General features: G+C 39.5%; 1 pseudogene; it reads right to left on the bottom strand.

Annotated features, from left to right (window-relative positions):
• Positions 1–13,461: 13,461 nt before the first annotated feature.
• LOC124614598 lies at positions 13,462–13,580 on the bottom strand (annotated as a pseudogene).
• Between the last annotated feature and the right edge of the window lie 4,173 nt (positions 13,581–17,753).

The following is a 17,753-nucleotide window of genomic DNA, read 5'->3' as shown; positions in this document are numbered from 1 at the left end:
AATCTTAGGGAAGTGGATGATGTTTTTTGTCAGAATTACTCTCTACCGCAATTCGAGTTTCTTTTTAAATGCATCCCCATCAAATCAGAAATACGGTGTTTCTCACTTTCCGTTGTTTTACTGTGGGCAGTTTGCAGTCAAGTCCATATAGAATACAAGACATGCAATCCATTCTGGATGTTCTAATTTTCGTTCCTGCTCTCCGTTTTAATCCATAAGATCAACAATAGAGGGTTTTTAATCGAAAAATAGTTCCAGTAATTTCCATTGACTTAACCAACGTAGTTTACATTAATATATAAAGTTTGCATTCTCGTCATTCAGTTCTACGTAAAACTTTTGCTACTAACAGAGGAATAATATCCGTGCGACTTGGTAAGTTTCGCGCGGCTCACCCCGTCGGAAGTTCGAGTCCTCACTTGGGTATGGGTGTGTGTGTCGTCCTTAGCGTAAGTTAGTTTAAGTTAGATTAAATAGTTTGTAAGCTTAGGGACCGATTACCTCAGTAGTTTGGTCCCATAGGATCTTACCACAAATTTCCAAATTTAGACAAGTTTCTAGTAATACCACCAATTTTATCATGCGCTCCATGCTTGCAAATTTAGCACAAAGTGCTTCTCGGTGTACAGAACAATCAATTCTGTCTGTCGTTCATTTTAATTTTTTACTCTTTCATCGTCAACTAAATCTTTACATTCTTACTGCACAGTGTCGTAATATCATTTCATAGCAAACTTGCAGTGTCCGTTGATTACATAGCTGTGCATCGCGTAATAGATATTGAGAATTGTTATCCTTCTCTCCTGTCATTCTCATTTATTTTAGAGACTTAGGACGATAGATCGGAAGCTGCCTCTTTTTGTGCAAACAGTCACTGGGCCTATGAACTTCTTTTATACCACAAAACATAGCGAATGGTAAACAGCTTTGACACCACCATTTTGCCGAACTGAAGAGAGTCGTGCCGGCCGAAGAATGCCGCACTGTAATGCTAATTTAACATCGCACTGTTCCGAGTACTTCCGAGAAGTATTGAGCAAAGCCCAGACTGGTCGAGCCTCGTCCCTAATGCAGCCCGGATGTCGGGTTCGCGTGCTGTTCGTCACACTACGGTTCGCCGTGATCTAGAGCCTACACTGTCTTACTACATCGCCTCAGCTTTAGTCTACATCTCTGAATTGTAGCAAGCCACCCGAGCTCCCTGTTACCGACGTTACTCTCACTGATACACGACTAATCTACTGGTTCACGGCTGATAAATTACCGAGGAGATGTATTCATGTTTAAACAAGGTCACAAGATTTAATTACTGCTCATTCACATCTTCGAAAACAGTTTTATATGACACACTTTGAACACATCTCTACTAGAGGATTTAATCCTTCAGCTATGAACTATTCCCGAATTTCAATCCACGTCTTACCACAGCAGTCATATGTGGCTGCACGTATTTCGCCATTTCTTTACGTTTAAGAAGAACAGAAACATGCAAATCAGAGATGCCACAGGTTCTATTTAAAAAAATGTTTAGAAAACCTTGCAACCAAACGTTCCTCACATAATGAAGGAAAAAATACGTTGTATGGACATGGTATGGAAACACTTTATTTCCATCCTTAATCTCTACAACTCTTCATCGAGGAAACACGTGGGAACTTAATATACTGGTATACCATGTAAAAGTCTTTCTTAAATGAAATAATCAAAATGCTCTCTGTCAGTATTGATGCATTCATCAATCCGCTTCGCATCGAATTTCAGTTGGGCTGACGAATTCCTGCAGTATTTCATACAGTTCCACAGCTTTCCACAACACCGACACGAAGACTCTTATACATCTGTCATGGAATCTATTATTTAGGAGCCGACAGGCATTATCACTGAAATGACAGTGACAATGACTATCCATTGTGAACGAATATTTTTCGCGGCACCAATAAAGGAACATTTTCTAGCAGGTCCCGTATAGTGTTTTATAAGAAAACATAGTAGGATGTGATCATATAGAATAAGTGCTTCCTCTTGTTACTGGTTTAAGGTGACTGTGATATGTATCATAGTCAGTTCCACAGACAGCGTTACTCTAAGTATTCTCTGGACTCTGCACAAATGTCTTGTTCTACTATTACTTTTCTTATTCTGGTCATCAATTTCTTCTCCCATGTGCCGTGTCTTGCTGCTGAAACCACATTGTCCCGTTCTCATGACGACTTTGGTTGGGGATCAAAAATGAAGATGAGTACTGATAATCAGACAGATATTTATCCAGTTTTAACCATTTCAAAAAGTACAAAATATTAATGAATTAGAAAGATTTCGTTAGTTTCAGTTAATTTTATGACTCCTGTAGCAGTACTGTCATGAAATCAGGATCAATAATGATAAATGAGATGAAGAACTTTCTGCCTTTTAAGCAAGACGGGTTAAAAATTTTCTGCTCTGATGAAAGCATATGCGATTAAACGCTGTTTACATTACAGATAACATTTTTCACTCGTGTTCCTGAAAAATGAGACACTTAACAACAAGTGCGAGTGTTATAGCATACATAAACAAAATTTTGCCCAGACTGCAATTATTTTATTTTGCAATTTTATTTATGAAGTGTTTCGTGTGTATGTGGATGGGTGCTGGGGTAAGTTCAGTGTCTTTATGGTCGAGGCGGAAGCGGTACTCAGTTGTTTGTTAGCAACAGACGCTTGTAATATCGGCGAAAAAATGGACAGCAACGACGGAAATAATTGTTGAAGACACACCGTTGCAGTTGGACTACAGGTCGGAGCGCAGGGGACATGTAGGCAACCAGCAACGCTCTTTCTGCGGCTCTCCACTGCTGTCTATGGGGCATCAGAAACACATGCTTCATTCAACATACGACGCAACACTTAATTTTGAGTTGTTAATAAATGGTACAATCAATACGTAAAGATTAAATCCAATAACTGAAGTATGTAACATATCTGGTAAAGTATGTAAGCACTGAACAAGGTGAGCTCAAAAATAGTTCCCTCGAGGAAAGCCCACAACGAAAATTCAGGAGTCTACCGTACCCGATGACTGAGGAACGCCTCCGAAAGACATTGTAAATAAAAAACTTAAGGTTTAGTGTCGTGTTAAGCTGTGTCTGAGAAACAGCCTAAACATGTGTACGTATAAACTAAAGTTTGTAATTAGCAAATCAAATTAATTTACAAAATGACATCGTTCCTCCTAAAATATAAACAATGTGTGATCAGTCCATCACTGCCCAATTTTGCCTGTATATCTTTTATCCAGAGTAGCTCCAAAAATCCGACTTTAATTACATTCACACACAGACGAACACCGAATTATGTGGAACGATTGTTTCACCAGCCCAACGAGTCTTTAGAACTTAAAATGCATGAATGCATGTATGAAATCGCTCAGCCACTGGAATGTGATAGACGTGAAATTTTATGTCAAGCAGACTGTTCGAACTTTCATTTCTCCGCCTGTCACGGAAGAATGTAAGCTGGCAACGGCACAATAACAGCTCTTTGGCCAAAAAGAAAATTAATATTTCTCTACTGATATAAATTATTTAAAAGGAAGACATTTTTTAATATTATGGTAACCATGATTTTCGTCGATAATACTGAAAGCTCCCAAAATCTTAACCTTCCTCTTTTAAAGCGATTGTGGTGACGCTGTGAAAATATTGAAAGTAATATTGCATTGAATCAGAACAACCTGCAGCACCGAAGTATAAAATTAAGGGACGGAGAACTGACTAATTTTTTGGAATGTATGACAGGACTCCCCTGGCATGGAAACCAAGGCTAAAATTTGAAACGGAAATTAAAGTTCGGAAACTAAAACTTTTAAGATTTGCCGATGGCACTGTAATCACGTCAGCGACGCAAAAGACTTGGAAGAGCAGTTGCACCCCATGCATAGTGTCCTGAAAATAGATTATAAGGTAAACAAACATAATGGAATGTAGTCGAATTAAATCAGTATATGCTGAGGGAGTCAGAATTAGGAAATGAGACACTAAAAGTAGTGGATGAGTTTGGCTATTCGGGCAGCAAAATAACTGATGATGGCAGAAGCAGAGATAATACAAAATGTTGACTGGCAACAGCAAGAAAAGCATTACTGAAACAGGGAAATTTGTTGACATCTAATACAGATTTCAGTGTTAGGAAGTCTTTTCTTAGTTAATCTAGAATGCAGCCTTCTACGAATGTGAAACGTTGGCGATAAGCAGTTCAGACCAGAAGAGAATAGAAGCTTTTGAAATGTGGTGCTAAAATATGCTAAGAAAGATTAGATGAAGAGAGCGGATAATTAATGAGATACTCAGTCGAATTTCTGGAAAAAGGAAATTTATGACACAGTTTGTCTAAAAGAGCAGAGAGAATACTAAAACTTTGTGAACACAAAATAATCTTCCCCGAAGTCAGCTTCAACCAGATTTTCAATGTTTCCGAAAATAATACGTGAAAGTATTTTGCAACCATGACTAATGATCTAGTAACAATCGCACTTGTCAGCAGCTGGATTCTTTGGAATTGGAACACGCTAGCAAAATTAAAACTCTAGGTGCAATGGGCATAATCAGTACTCAGCTCCTACACCAGTATAACTGGTTCAGCACATTCAAGAGGATGTTAATGGAGCAGTGGTGTCCACTCATCCGAGATCTTTGTGTCTGAAGGGCGTCAGATTGTAGCCGATGCCGCCAACAAAATTTAGCGCCAACCTTAAACAAAGATTTTTTTTTTTAAATTTTATTTTTTCAACAGTCTTATTTTTAAAATGACTAAAAGTAAAAGAAAGATATAACGCTCTTGTATTTGTAGATAATTTATTAAATCAAGAAATAATAAGTCACTGACACTGTTGATACAGCTTACGTATATTAATCAATTTTATATTTGGTTTGTTTCAGTCCTTGTGCGACGTAATTGATTCGCCAAGTTCATTTTGATCCCATCTTTTTTTTTTCCACTGCAACCACTGTCGAATACTCACTTTGACACCTGTAAGCTATAGCGAATGGAATCAGTTTTCTTCAGTCATGTACGATAATCATGGATTTTCACAGTTTCAGTTTCTCCAAAATATCCATTCCGACAGCTCTGTTTTGTCTAATTCCATTTTTGGAGTATTTTGTTCACAGAGTACAAGAAATTGAAGTGCAGCACGTGTTTAACTACGTGAAAAATTTTTCTATTCACTAAAACTAATTTGACGAACAGAGGAGTTTACTAGTCGGTTTACAGATCATGAAAATAGTTGTGAATGGAATTTATTTCAAATGGTAATTCATGATTTGTTTCATCTATGAATAAGCACTAGGGTATCCCTTATTTTCCAACTTTAGGGTTTTTGAGAGCTCGTTCTCCATTATTGTTGTGGTTGCTCTAAAACATGTCTGCATACAATTTTTTGTTAATCCAAGCATCGTAACCCGTGCCCACTTGAGCGCCAACTGGCATGAGGAATATGGTCTTTCATATTGTTTGCAGATGTCGCCCTCACGTCACTAGTGCACGTCGAGTGCAGTCACTTGCTTATTTGTTCCCGATCGTATCACAAGCATTTTCCAGTCGCTACTCTACATCTACATCTACATCGACATCATTACTCTGCAATTCACAGTTAAGTGCTTGGCTAAGATATCGCATCAGTTACGTAATGCCAAGGAACGTGTGTTTTTAATAGGAGATATAAAACATCATGTAACTCGACACAAGTTATCATCAAGTAGACAAGGGGTGAAATTTTATTTTATAATATACGGGAAGTAAAATTAACCGTTAGTGAAAGTGCCGATCTTGTGGTTCACGAATGCATTATATTTTGGGATTAAACAAAAATTCTGGCAAGAGCTATTAAGTGTTCTTCCCAAAAACTTACTAATTTGCATCCGGAGTGTAGAAAATACCTAAAAAACGCAAAGAAAGTCTCAAGATGCGTTTAAGCGCCGTGAAGAAAAGTTTATAAGTAGTTTGGACAATTTATCTGATCTCTTACATGCCAATGCTCTACAAACAATCAAGTTCGGAGAAGACAAGATGATTTTACATCGAAAGAGAGAGGCGGGACGTAAAGGGTATCTTGCAGGAGTAGACCGAATTCTGGCGCATAGAAAAGAAAGGGCGAAGCAGAGAAAATTGGAAGAAGGGAAAAGGTGAGAGCAACAAAAGTGTTCAGCATCTACTTCTACATCTACCGCTGTTTTCCGTCTTCTTCATCTGAAGAATCAGACAGGCATTTTCAAGTTCACATGAAGTCCACGTCGATGGTGATATGTTTTTGAAACGTATTGCTGCGAGTAATCCATTGGTGAATGCTGCAAGGCGTGCTACCAACGATTTTGTTACTTAAAATTAGCTGCTGCCTTGGATAAATGCCAGCTGAGTGTAAGAGATTCCATATAGATACTTCGGGTCACAGAAGAGGCATTTGGTTACAATACTGATGAGTTCTATATTATTAGTTCTGCTCTTCATAGAATCAGACGGAAGAAGAGAAGAGAACGTTTGAAACAATAAAATCACCTGTCAAGAATGATATCCCTGCAGCTCTTATTGTTCATTGGGATGGTAATCCTTGCCAGCATTAAATGACAGGGATGCAAAAGAAGGAAACAGTCATTGTTACATTTGGGGACAGTGAATAGCTCATTGGCGCTCCAAAATTATAAAATGCTTCTGGTAAAGAATAAGGGAACGCTCTTTGCAATGCATTAAAATATTAGCATACTGAACACAATGTACAGATTCTCTGCTGCGACGCAACAGCATCAAATAGAGAGCGTCTTAATGGGGCATGCATCTTACACACATTGAATATAGAATTGTTTTTCCCATGCCATAGTAATATGTAAAGTACATGGTGCAACAAACAGTCCTGAGATACCAGTTTCTAAACGTTCGAGAGAAAACCGCAAAAATTATCAATGTCAGTAATCTTCACACAAGCAAATTGATTTTTGATTTGGAGTTTGAGCGAGAAATTGAGAAGACGTTGGAAAGAGAATTACGTGTAGACACACCAACAGTTAGAGGAGACTGCTGTTAACTCATAGAGCTCTGGATAGTACTTTTGGGAAGAGAAATTGGAGAAAAACTGAAAATCTCCAGGAGCAATACATAAATCAAGACGGATAGCAAGAGCGATTTATTGTTTAAAAGTGTTTCTGTTTGGATCACAACTTGAACTATCCATTGAAAAGTCTCTATTTTCATTTCAATTGGTTATGTCAAACTGCGGCTTAAGTGCAGTGGAATTGTAAAAGCTCCTCATCTGGATCTCTGTGTCTTAAAATATTTGAAATCAAATGAAAGGATATATTACACGATTTTAAAAAGAGCTATAAGGAAATTTAGCCATCATTTGCGTATTTATTGTCTCTCTCATCGGTTCTGATGATGACGTAGGCGTACAAACCAAAATGAAGATGAAAGTAAATTTCGGCAGAGAGAGTCCACAAATGGAAACGAGATATTTTTCGTTTTGGGGAAATTGGAAGGACCATTATATGGAAAGCTTAATATTATTTTGGTTACCATTTCTTATTGGTTTTAATTCGTTAATTGACATCTTCTAATTCAATTTCCTCTTCATTTCACAGAAAATATTAGCCGACTTCGTGTCAAGCAAGAGCAGAGATCTGTTCTCTTGCTGAAGATACTGAACACTAGTTTTATTCAAGAGTCCCTAAAACATGGACGTGCAGCACTTCATATTTAGATCCTAAAAGGATGGTAAGTTGAGAAGTTAAAAGCAGTTAACAAATCTGCTGAAACCTTTGTTAAACTTTTCACGGGCTATTGACCGTAGATGAGGAAAAAGGGAATTTATATTCTCGGTGGTGTTGAACTACAGTCATGCAACACTTTTTAAAAGAGTAAACAGCCATTTGCTGTGTGTTACTATATTTGTCTTCTGTTCTATACACATTTCAGCTTCTATGCAACTGTCAATCACAATGCTGAAACCTGTTAGACCATTATTACATAATCTCTCTTAAGGCAGTCCAAAGTGGGTAAGCAAGATTAACAAATGTCTCGTTTACCTGCTTCGGACTGTCTTAACAGGAATAACACAGTAGTGGTCTAACAACTTTTAGCGTTGTACTTGATAACGGCATAAAAGCCGAAATCTAGATTAGCACACAAGACAAGTAAAGTAATAAACAGTCAAATGGCGGTTTACTCTTCTAAAAAGAATTTCTATTCCGTTGTATTCATGAACATCGTAGAGTGTACCCAGACTGCAAGAAAGAAACACTGAAAATAAAACATTCTCAAGTATACAAAACGCACCCTAAAAAGCGGAAAATGTATTTTATTTTGATTTTAAGTTGACATACTTTTACAATATCTAAATACTACAAAACTTAAGTATCTCAGTATTAAAATTTGTCGTTCTAGTCAGCACATGTTAACGTGATGCTATTGAGATGAACATTTTTTTTTTTCAGAATAAACCTAACCAAATAGAAATCATTTAAGGGTTGAGCGTAAAATTTTTCGAAAAGCAATTTTTGTGGCGCAGTAAGGAAACACTAACGAACACTTTCCTTTTTTCGTCAAGCGTCATTGTTGTTTCTGCCTGAAGTGAAATGTCCTTTACTTCAGTCCTGCGTTGGTAAAGCTCCAACTACACTACCGCCCATTAAAATTGCTACACCACGAAGATGACGTGCTACAGAAGCGAAATTTAACCGACAGGAAGAAGATGCTGTGATATGCAAATGACTAGCTTTTCAGAGCATTCACACAAGGTTGGCGCCGGTGGCGACACCTACAACGTGCGGACATGAGGAAAGTTTCCAACCGATTTCTCATACACAAACAGCAGTTGACCGGTGTTGCCTGGTGGAACGTTGTTGTGATGCCTCGTGTAAGGAGGAGAAATGCGTACCATCACGTTTCCGACTTTGATAAAGATTTGATTGTAGCCTATCGCGATTCCAGTTTATCGTATCGCGACATTGCTGCTCGCGTTGCTCAAGATCCAACGACTGTTAGCAGAGCATGGAATCAGTGGGTTCAGGAGGGTAATACGGAACGCCGTGCTGGATCCCAACGGCCTCATATCACTAGCAGTCGAGATGACACACATCTTATCCGCATGGCTGTAACGGATCGTGCAGCCACGTCTCGATCCCTGTGTCAGCAGAGGGGGACGTTTGCGAGAGAACAACCATCTGCATGAACAGTTCGATGACGTTTGCAGCAGCATGGACTATCAGCTCGGAGACCACGGCTGCGGTTACACATGACGCTGCATCACAGACAGGAGCGCCTGCGATGGTGTACTCAACGACGAACCTGGGTGCACGAATGGCAAAACGTCATTTTTTCGGATGAATCCTGGTTCTGTTTACTGCATCATGATGGTCGAATCCGTGTTTGGCGACATCGCGGAGAACGCACATTGGAAGCGTGTATTCGTCATCGCCATACTGGCATATCACCCGGCGTGATGTTATGGGGTGCCATTGGTGGCCAGTAGTGTAGTAAAGAAAAGCGAACCTTTTTTTTTTTTTGCCGATAAAATATTCCCAGTTTTTCTTACAAGCAGGGTTTAAAATTTGTAATTGTTCCAAGAGATGGCAAGGTGCGTCATTTTGGAAATAAACATATTATTCATCATTCCGGAATGTAAGTCTCTCGCCCTTCCAGAAGAAAATTGTTAGATTGATAAATATAACAAATTCAGCAAATGTCCCAGGGTGAACGAAAATCAATGCCTTAGGCATAGGCGATGATAAGGGTGCGGGCGGCTAGACTTGGAGCTCGGCTCGTCCCCCATTCCCTCCCTCCTCACCCCCCCCTCCCCCGCCCCCCCCTTCCCCGCCCGCCTGGAATCTGGAGTACCGAGTTTTTATTCGTTACAGAAGTATCTTACAACCAGCGTTACGTGGCTGATCGATGTGAGACAGTACTTTAATTAGGTCATGGATGTCTGGTTGTCACAATTTTTATGGAAGATTACGCCATTTATTCCGTCGCAGCTGCGTTTTTGCGCCGACCTGAGCTCAAAACAAATGCATGACAGTGCCGAAATAGAGCTCTCACTCTTTTTCCCTATCAGTTCATAGTATCCGTTGTTGTTGGGGCACAGGAAGCGTCAGGTCCGACACATTTTTGTTTACAACCAACAGTATTTAAAATTAAAAATAATAGATTTCAGCTATCAGTCGTCCTCTTTAAATTTTATTGGCAGATCTAGATTTCAGCTAGAAACTAGCGATTCTCAATGCACTATAATTTTTGATCAATGCATGTAATGTCTGTTGATTGGGCTTCATCCACAGTTCACTGAGTATTCATGAGTATTCAATGAACTGTGGATGAATCCCGACCAACAGGCATAACATGCATTGATAAAAAATAGTAGTGAATTGAGAATCGCTAGTTTCTAGCTGAAATCTAGATATACCAATAAAATTTAAAAAGGACGACTGATAGCTGAAATCAATTATTTACAAGTCAATATAACAGTCGCTGAGTGCATCGGCCTTCTGAATGGAAGGTAACCTGATGAGTATTTCAAATGGTTCAAATGGCTCTAAGCACTATGTGACTTAACGTTGGAGGTCATGAGTCTCCTAGGCTTAGAACTACTCGAACCTAACTAACCTAAGGACATCACACACGTTCATGCCCGAGGCAGCATTCGAACCTGCGACCGTAGCAGCAGCGCGGTTCCGGACTGAAGCGCCTAGAACAACTCGGGCACAGCGGCCGGCCAACAGTATTTCCTCATTTCTAATTTTTTCCTGCTTCTGACTTTTGAAATTCAGTCTCATCACTCTAACATTATTGATATGTGAATAAAAATATATTTTCTAAATATTTTACTTCTTATTTCTTAACTTATTCATCATTTGTGGGGTACATGTCAGATTTACGCACATAAGGATGTAATTTCTGATCATAAACATAAAAAATGACTCTTGTTAATAATACAGTAATGTTCATAAAACCAAAACGTGAACTTTGAACACAATAACGAGATTCTGCTTAGCTTTACATATCACTCTACCTTTAATAAATACTGAGGGGATAAAGACCATTTCTCTAGTATACTGTGAGTTTTTTGCAACACCTGTAAAATTTAGTTCTTCTGACATGACCAACCCATTCATATAAAAAAAATTGCAATTTAGAGTCCTGACTCCCCCCCTTCTCAAGTTAAATTTCTGCTGATGTCCAAGGCAGTAGTATGAGTTTTACGCCCAACACATGGATACATATTCAACCCCTCTTTTCACTTTCGCCTTTTATTATATTGTGCCATAATGATGTTGTTACTTTATGCTGTTGACATCTTTTTATGTTTAACAGTTGTCTAATGATTGTCTAACGACTGAAAGCACTCACTAGAGGAAATAAACTTGATTGAGACTGTTTTCTTACAGTCAGAATATTTGACACAGTACAGAGCACAGTACATTATATTGGACGGTGAGCGTTCAGCAGAAATGAAAGTAGCATCAGCAATACACTCAGACGACAACATTAATGGGAAGCGATATGCATGTACACAAATGGCTATACTATCGCGTACACAAGGTATAAAACGGCAGTGCATTCGTGCATTTGTTCTCCGATGATTCATGTTCAGAGCTTTCCGACGTGATTATGGACGCAACACGGGAATTAAGAGACTTTGAGCGCGGAGTGGTAGTTGGAGCTGGACGCACGCGACTCCACATTTGATAAATTGTTAGGGAATTCGTTATTCTGAGATACAGAGAGTCAAGAGTGCGCCGACAGTACCACATTCCAGGCATTACCTCCCACCACAGACAACGCAGTTCTGGTGGCCTTCACTTAAAGACCGAAAGCACCGGCGTTGGCGTAGAGTTTTCAGTGCTAACGGACATGCAACACTGTGTGAAATGACAGCAGAAATCAATGTGGAACGTACGACTAACGTATCCGTTAAGAGAGTGCGACGAAATTTGGCATTAATGGCTATGGCAGCAACTCTAGTACCTTTGCTGACAGCACGACATCGCCTGCAGCGGCTGTTCTGGACTCGTGACCATATCGCTTGGACTCTTAGACGGCTGTAAAACCGCGCCTGGTCAGATGAGTCTCCATTTCAGTTGGTAAAAGCTGATGGTAGGATTCGAATGGGGCGTAAGTGGACCCAGCTTGTCAACATGGCACTATGCACGATGGTCGTGGCTCCATAATGGTGTGGGCTGTTTTTACGTGGAATGGGCTGAGTCCTCTGGTCCAACTGTACCGACCATTGACCGTAAATTGTTATGTTTGGCTACCTGGAGACCATTTACAGCCATCCATGGCTTTCAGGTTACCAAACAACGATGTCTTGTCATTGGACCACAATTTGTTCACGACTGGTTTGAAGAAACTTCTGGACAATTCGAGCGAATGATTTGGCCACTTAGATCACCCAGCATGAATCCACCGAACATTTATATGACGTAAGCGAAAGGTCAGTTTCTGCATAACATCCTGCACCGGCAACACTTTCGCATTTATGAATGGCTGTAGGGGCTTCATGGCTCAATATTTCTTTAGGGGACTTTCAACAACTTGTTGAGTTCATGCGACATCGAGTTGCTGCACTTTGGAAGGGAAAAGGTATTAGGAGGTATTGAATGACTTTTGTCCTCTCAGTGTACACTCAGGTAGCTTTTTCTGAAATGGTAATCATTTCTTTATCTATACGTGTAATCACATCTAATGATTTCCGTCCAATTTGGGCTACTCCTTTATGGTTTTTGTGTTAGAGTATATATGTAAAGTTTCTCCCTTCTTTCTGTTGTCTTCAGTTTCAGTGCCAGGCAATCCCATGTAGCATTGTGTGGAGGGTTCACACCCGTCCCTTGACTTTACGTGTGACCAGAACTTCCAATAATTTTCTTGTAGATTTTTTGCCAAGATGTGACTGTGAAGGTTATTTTAGGTTTCATTCACAGTTCATGTTATGAATACATGAGTTGCTACTAAGTTTTCGCTATCAGAAACCTACGGCCTTTTGTGTGGCGATACCATTAAATAGAGATTGATATTTGCCTTCTATTACTACTTTACTTGGTATGTTGCCGACATGTGTTGCTAACTGTGTGTAGAGGGTTTTTTTAGACTAGTGCATATTCTTCCAGTTTTCATAAATATAGCAAAAGATGACTGCAGTGTCTGCTACCTACCAATGAAGACCCAAAATAAAGAAAACTACAAGAAAAACTGTCACATTGAATTAAAAAAACACTCAAGTCTGCAAAAATTCCAGCACCTAGTGAGAACGCACTCCGTCTTCAGTCCACCAGGACCATCCGACCGCCGTGTCATCCTCAGTGGAGGATGCGGATAGGAGGGGCGTGGGGTCAGCACACCGCTCTCCCGGCCGTTATGATGGTATTCTTGACCAAAGCCGCTACTATTCGGTCGAGTAGCTCCTCAATTGGTATCAAGAGGCTGAGTGCACCCCGAAAAATGGCAACAGCGCATGGCCGCCTGGAATGTCACCCATCCAAGTGCCGACCACGCCCGACAGCGCTTAACTTCGGTGATCTCAAGGGGAACCGGTGTATCCACTGCGGCAAGGCCGTTACCACCTGGTGAAAATGGCCGAACTGAATCCAAACTCGGAGACTTTATAAAACAGCGTATTAGCAATTAGTGAATTCAGTGAATGGAAGATGGCCGACATACTGACGAGTACATCCGTATCTGCATCTACTTCTACATGGATACTCTGCAAATCACGTTTAAGTGCCTGGCAGAGTTTGTCGCACCACCTTCACAATTCTCTATTATTCAAGTCTCGTATGGCGCGCAGAAAGAACGAACACCTATATCTTTCCCTACGAACTCTGATTTCCCTTATTTTATCCTGGTCATCGTTTCTCCCTATGTAGGTGGGTGTCAACAAAGTATTTTCGCATACGGAAGAGAAAGCTGGTGATGGAAATTTCGTGAGAAGATTTCGCCGCAACGAAAAACGCTTTCTTTTAATGACGTCCACCCCAAATCCTCTATCATTTCAGTGACACTCTCTCCCATATTTCGCGATAATACAAAACGTGCTGCCCTTCTTTGAACTTATTCGATTTACTCCGCCAGTCCTGTCTGGTAACGATCTCACACCGTGAACCAGTTTTCTAAAAGAGGACGGACAAGCATTGTGTAGGCAGTTCCCTTAGTAGATCTGTTACATTTTGTAAGTGTCCTGCCAATAAAACGCAGTCTTTGGTTAGCCTTCCCCAAAGCACTTTCGATGTGTTTCTTCCAATTTAAGTTGTCCGTAATTATAATTCCTACGTATTTAGTTGAATTTACGGCCTTTAGATTTGACTGATTTATCGTGTAACCGAAGTTTAACGAATTCCTTTTAGTACTCATGTGGATGACCTCACACTTTTCGTTATTCAGGGTTAACTGCCAATTTTCGCACCATTCAGATATCTTTTCTAAATCGTTTTACAATTTGTCTTGATCTTCTGATGACTTTATTAGTCGATAAACGACAGCGTCATCTGCAAACAACCTAAGACGGCTGCTCAGATTGTCTCCCAAATCGTTTACATAGATAAGGAACAGCAAAGGGACTATAACACTACCTTGGGGAACGTAAGAAATCACTTCTGTTTTACTCAATGACTTTCTGTCAATTACTGTGAACTGTGAACAAATCCAGTCACATAACCGAGACAATATTCCATAAGCACGCAATTGCACTACAAGCCACTTGTGTGGTACAGTGTCAAAAGCCTGATCTGACATCACATTGTCAACAGCACTCAACATTTCAAGCAAATAAAGAGCCAGTTGTGTTTCACAAGAATGATGTTTTCTAAACCCATGTTGACTGTGTGTCAATAGACCGTTTTGTTCAAGGTAATTCATAATGTTCAAACACAATATATGATCTGTAACACACAATATGACCCAAGCTTGGAATGATTGACATCTTGTGATAGAGTGTACAGCTTGATGTACAATACTGGCACAGGGCTTAATTTCTGCAACAAGTGTGGACCATTTTGCATGGCTGACTCCAGGTCTTTTGTGGTATGGATTGATGTGCGACATGCTGAGAAACAATTGCCATTTCCAACGATAATCAGGAAGTGACTGCTGTTGACAGTGTAAATCTGTGTGTGCATATGACTTCCCCTCCACCTTGTCCAATGAATATTGGAGGTCTTAAATCTGTTAAGACACTATGTTGGTAATCACACATGTAGAATGCAACTTTGAGTGGCATTTAGCGAAAAAACCAAATGCGATGGCTTGGGACTGTCTCATAAATCTCTTAAGATAACACCTAACTAATTTCCTTCTAAAATATGTAGTTGATTTTCTTCCACACCCTTCTCCAGTCCGATAGCATGCTCAATCCTTATTGACCTCATTACCAACAAGATGCTAATTTTTCTTTTGGATTCCTAAATATTATGGACCATAATGTTGAGGAAGTCTGAGAGACCAAAACACTCAGTTTCCTTCAGGCAACCCCATACGCCATATTTCATGATAATACCTGGTTACACATAGAAAGTGTAAGTATACAAAGAACACCATATTACTTGTCAAATATGTCTGGGATACTGTGTCAGTAGTCAGTCTGTTGTGAATTTTTTCCAGCAACCACCGTTGATTCTTCGCAGAGGTACTGAAGCATTCAGTGAATTCTTGAATCCTGAAGTTTGCTCTCTGATTCTAATTGTGTATACTATTAAGTACCTAATCTGTGGAATATTTTTTGTTTCAGTCAAATGTATCCTTCTTGTGTTGTAATTCTCATAAACACAACTGTACTTCTGTATGTGGAACAATGAAAGCCACCTCTGCCATGATGATAAAGAAATTTGTTGATGTATTTTCTGGTACTCATCACAAAATATTTATAGTAAAATGAGCAGGTGGAGAACAGTTCAGTCTGTCTACTTACCTAATAATCATACGTTCACTTCTGCTACAGTCAAGCACTACCACCCAATCCAGCACAAACTTCCAGCGTTCACCTACAAAAATTCAAATTGTCCATGCTTCTATGGACATACTCATACTGTTTACAATCCTAAAACAGTAGTATATAAGTGTTCTATATGTCACCACTATGTACTTTCCAACTGCAAGATAATATGTGTTCAGAATAAGTTTAGAAGATGCTTAACTGGTACGGAAGCAACAGAACCCATTAGTTTTACTCATATTGCCAGGTAAAGTTGAGTCCTGTACCAAATTCACTGATTTTCTGTTTTGATTTGCTGATATCATGTTCCAGAAAATTAACTTTACTCACACATATCCTTTTAACATCCACATAATCATCCTATGGGTCACAGCATGTGTCAAAGTTGATCTTCACTGTGATGAGCTATGAGACAAATATTCTGTGTGGTTTGCAGGAGCCCCATATGCGCCAGTGCTATTCTGGCGACATCCGTGTGCAGCTGTAGGTAATGTATCTGAAATTGGCTCTTGGCTAAGGTCCTTATTTCATCATTGAGCTCCTTTGACAAAGATTTCATAAAAGCTAGTACCACACTCTGAACTTAAAAGCGTCCCAGAACAACATCGAAGATTTTTTAAAATGTCGTTTTTAAAGATGTTCAATGAAGGTACTGTATAGTGTGATATAAGCGTAAGACAGTGGATAGTGGCTGGTGACTCAATACCCCTTCCAGGAACGTAATTATTAGTAGCAGAGTAATCATGTAGATAAGGTTCCGAATGCTTTTCACATCCACAAATGTATTTTGAACAATCTGTCAAGTCAGCACTACCAGCTTGCACAGCCAAGTGACTGAACTGCACATTCCCTGTGTTTGGGACACCTTTATTACCCCACCACACATGAAAACTAAATGCAAATCATCCAGTACCACAAATAAATGTTTAGTTTTTAGCACCACAATTCTAGTATCATGGCAGTGACTTATCTTTCCCAACATCCTTGGCCATTGGACATTACCTGCAATAGTACCAATAATTTCTAGTGGACACCGCTCAAATTTTATCGAATACTGCCCCATCTTCTGCACAGAAAAGGGCTTCATGTTATCTACACTGAACAACAGCCCTGCCCTTGTTCACAGTTTGCCTGCTGCCAAAAGCCAAGAGACCCAAAGTTCTCTGCTGGTGAAAATTCCAGTCATGATGTGCTTTCAGTGTTGCATCCCTCAGTGTGCACCACTTTTTAAGAAGTATACAGAAATGTATGTAGTGTAGACCATCATAACATGGCATAGTAAAATTTTCGTAATCCTCATTCTTCATAAATGTGCAATATTACCTTACCAAAAATAACATACTGTTTATGATTCCACATTTTTTGGTGTTGTTGGAAAATAAGTTGTCAGATATGTGAACAAGGATTTCAGTAAAGAAGCACAGTCTTGCTGAAGTCAGTATTAATCAGAAAATTCGAAAATATCATGGAAATTAGAACATGCACTTCATGCTCTGAAAAATCTCCTGAATAGATTTGCCACTCCAGTGCTACAGTCTCCATCTTTCAACCTGAAAAGATATGAGTATGGAACATCACATGGTATTTTAAAGTCGTGTGATGGAGCCAATAGTTTCCACTATGGTAAGTAGTTTGATGACCAAGAAAAGTAGCAGAGGCAGAACATAAAAAAATGACTATGTTGTGAATTAACTCTTTCATTTCTTTTAGCCAAATAGTTCCTTCATAATTAACACTATGGCAAATGTTTAAACAAGAACACATGGGGATTCCATGTAAACAGATTAGAGTGAACAAAAAGCACAACA

Source organism: Schistocerca americana, chromosome 4 (assembly GCF_021461395.2).
Source record: "Schistocerca americana isolate TAMUIC-IGC-003095 chromosome 4, iqSchAmer2.1, whole genome shotgun sequence".
In the NCBI taxonomy this organism is placed as follows: domain Eukaryota; kingdom Metazoa; phylum Arthropoda; class Insecta; order Orthoptera; family Acrididae; genus Schistocerca; species Schistocerca americana.
Note: the sequence above shows the minus strand (reverse complement) of the source record. Positions and strands in the feature narration are given on the sequence as shown.